The sequence below is a fragment of the Pteropus vampyrus genome, unplaced genomic scaffold (genome assembly GCF_000151845.1).
Source record: "Pteropus vampyrus isolate Shadow unplaced genomic scaffold, Pvam_2.0 Scaffold298, whole genome shotgun sequence".
Classification (NCBI taxonomy): domain Eukaryota; kingdom Metazoa; phylum Chordata; class Mammalia; order Chiroptera; family Pteropodidae; genus Pteropus; species Pteropus vampyrus.
In genome coordinates this window covers 828821-832686 of record NW_011889079.1, presented here as the reverse complement: position 1 = coordinate 832686, position 3866 = coordinate 828821, and positions in this window count along the sequence as shown.

The window sequence follows — 3866 nt, the reverse complement described above, 5'->3', positions numbered from 1 at the left end:
TATAAACTATCTTATAGGATTTTTGTGAAATCAGGTGAGTATCTATACCTTTTTAGTCATAGTTTCTTAAGCAGTTTCAATGTTCTATGCTCTGAGCTAAGTGCTTTGAATTTTTTCCTATTTAATCCTCACCGAAAGATGGGGGCATATACACAAAATAGCTATTATCCTTATTTTCAAATGCGGATTGAAATGTTACATAAACATTTTAATAAAGGCAATTTGTCCAAATATGCACTGAAATTAGAGATAGGCCTGGACATAAAACCCTTAATTTTATTAAAACGTTTTTGTGAGTTTGGTCTTTCTTCGGCACTGGGAAATTCCTGTTTGACTCTGCTATTAATTTTAAGGCAATAAAATATAGTTTCCAGATACAAAACAATAATTCTTCTGTAATGTACTATTCTCAGCAGTGTAAGTTACAGAGATGTGTCCTTAGTGTAGATCAAAGGGCGTCTGTTCATTTGAAGGTTCCGTAGTCTACGCTGCTTCTCACATAGTAATGATTCTCCATCTGCCCTGGATGGCCGATGCGATCTCACCGTGTGAGCCAGCTTCTTACCGCTAGAATGGAGGATGAGTGAGTGTACGTGATGGGTGTGTTAGTTTCCTGGACCACTCACTTTCTCTTTCAGATTTGCTTTCCCTGAATACGATGTTTCTGCCCAAACTACTGTCCATGGACTTATAGAATGCCTTATCCACCATCGGGCATTCCGCACAGCATTGCCTCTGCTCGAGGAATCCCTTCGCAGCAAGAGAAGTATGGCAATGGGCCCATGCTGAGGAATTCACTGATATTATCATGGGCCCCCTTATTTCGAAGCAGCTGGCTTGCTAAAAAAGTGGACGCAGTTACAGCACTAGGTAGGCGGTAATAGTCTGCAAGACTGGGCCGTGTTCTGCAGGGAACTGCACATGCTCTAGATCAGTGTCCAGTATATGGTGCTCTTTCTCCCAAGAGCCCGTGTTCAGGGGCCGGGAATTGGAGGTGGAGCTGGGAGTGCCCGCCCACTATTACCCTTGATGATGCACTAGCAAAAGTTTGCTTCTTCTCTTCACGACCTCATGCTTTTCCGGTCCAGAGACCTTAGTTAGAATATTTCCACTGGAGATACGACAATGATTCTACTGACTGCTGTAGATATATATATATATATATATATATATATATATATATATATATATATATATATATTCATTCAGGTAATAGATAGATGATAGATATAGAATATATCTTTTTATATGTGCATATACCTGTACTTATCTGTAAGTTTATCATCTATATATCTATTTATCTATCATCTATCATCATCTATCATCTTTCTATCTATCTATTTATCTACCTATCATCTATCATCGATCTATCTATATCTGTTTGTCTGTCTGTCTATCATCTATCATCTATCTATGTATCTAAAATCTATTGTTTCTGTTCTTCTGGCTGATACAATGGACACCTTGTTCCATATATTCTATGCATACGAGTGTGATAGGGCATCCTGAGACTTGATCCTATTGTTTTTTTTATTTCCTGATATCTCCGAAGCTAGAATTTATATTCAGGACAGAATCTCCTTTTATTCTTGGAAGGGTCACTTTTGTAAACCCCTTCAGTCATACCACGTAGGACAAGTTCCTACCTATAGTTTCTGGATGGAGCTCTTAGGATCTCTTCGAAAAGATTCCTAAACATAGTTGCTTCACACTAAGCTGTAAATTATTCTATTTCTGTAGCTAGTCTTCTGAGATAAAGAAGAACGCAGTGACTGATGGAAGACTCACCCAGCAGAGTTGATGGTATCTGGGAGCAGACACCTTGCGATGGGAAGCATCTCGTGAAGTCCAGCTGCCCCTCTGTCGGAATTGCCTTTCTAAGTATCCCATTTGCTCCAGAGAGGCATGATGCGTGTAATTTTTGGAAAAGGCATCTTTATCACTGGCACTAAGACTCATCTCCTCTGACTTGCTCTTCACTGAGAAACCCTGGTGTCCATGTTATATTCCACATATTGCTCCCGTTATTGAAAACTACAGCCAGTAGTCCCAACATATTTATGTATCAGTCCCCAATAATGGGGGAATGAGCTGGTCCATGTGATCACCTCGTATCAGTTACCAGGGTCAGATGGAAGTCATTTACTGCTTCCAATATCTGGGTCTGAGGTAGATTCTCTCTGGTCTTTATTAGGAGTGGATTTCTTTAATTTACATTGCCTGAAAAATCGTATTAAAGGAGGTTATATTTATATATGTGGAAGAGGCCTTATAAAACACGCAAATTAACTGCAGGGTTAATGAGAAAGCTTCCAAAGGCTCAGAAAGGCCATGTAGGAGCAGCGAGGAAAGTCATAAAGGGAAGTCCGGGCTTATTCCCGAGGCCTCCCTCTGATTTACCGTATCTGCTTGGACAAGTCACTTCACTTAGCATCATCTTTTTCTCCAGCTGTAACAATAGTCCTACCTCATACCTCAGAGGAGCATTGCAAAGATTGTTGCTAAACATGGGCTAGAATTTTATTACTGCTCGGGAATAGCTTTTAGCGTCTCAGAAGATAGGGTTGGAAAACAAAAACATTAACTAGAGATGTGACTATGATGATAGCTTTATATATCGCATCTCATCTCCCTTATATTATGGAACAATTTTAAGTAAAATTGGATCATCCTACCCTTTTAGAGACTGCTGGTGATTAACTCGACTTCAAGATTTTCTCTGAAAAAACAAAACGGAGCAAAAAGCAAACTCCTGTGTTAGGGTTTTTGCCAATCTCTGTCCACAGAAGCATTTTTACAGAAATACTAGAGGTTTTATTAACTTATATTTAAGATGTGTGATAATAACAACTGAAAAAAAAGAGAGTCGTGCTATTTATACTATTCGTACCTACAGTCTCCTAGAATTAAAGCACAGCATATAATTCCTGCAGGAGGTGTTACCTTTGGCATTCAATATAAAAATGTGTTGAAATTCTGAAGTGTTATGTGAGTGTTGGTTATTAGTAGCGGTCCACCATGAGAGAAACTTGAAAAGGCAGGATTTTTCACTTTCTTTTTTGCTCGCATTTAGAATTTCATGAACGCATAGGACTTATACTCTCCCCTCCCCCCGCCACCATAATTATTCTCTTTTTCTTTGCAAGTAAAAACTGGATGGCTGTCCTAGTATTATTAACATAAGTTTTATGGGAACAGAGAGGAATCTGTATGTTTTTAATGATTATAAAAGTCAAACATTAAAAATCACACGCTACACCATGGGTGAACCTTGAAGATCAGGCTAATTGAAAGAAGCCAGACACATATTGTAGGATTGATTCCATTTACATGAAATTTAAGTTTTACCAGAATAGGTAAATCCATAAAAACAGAAAGTAGATAGTGGTGTCAGGAGTTGAGAACGGGAGAAAGCAGAATGATGGTTAGTGAGTACAGGGTTTCTTATCGTGGAGATAAAATGGTCTGGAATGAGATAGTGCCGATAGTAGTATACTTTGTGACTATACTAAAACCACTGAATTGTACGCTTTAAAACAGTTAATTTTATGGTATCTGAATTATATCAATAAAAAAACTACACACAGAGAGAAATGGATAAGAAACAAATATTCATTTAATTTTAGATCTGCTAAATCTGGCAGTGTCAAGAAATGTATTTTTGATCTTTTAAACCTGATGATCTATTTTGCGTTTAATGTTGCATAAACTGTTTCATCACCCTGAATACCTTGGGTGAGAAAGCATTATCTTTTAGACATAACATTATTGTTGCACTTAATTTTTTTCCACCAAGAAGCTCCTTGCCGTATCCTACATCATTTCCTATCCCTTATGGTGATTTAGAATCAGAAGACGCGAGTTTC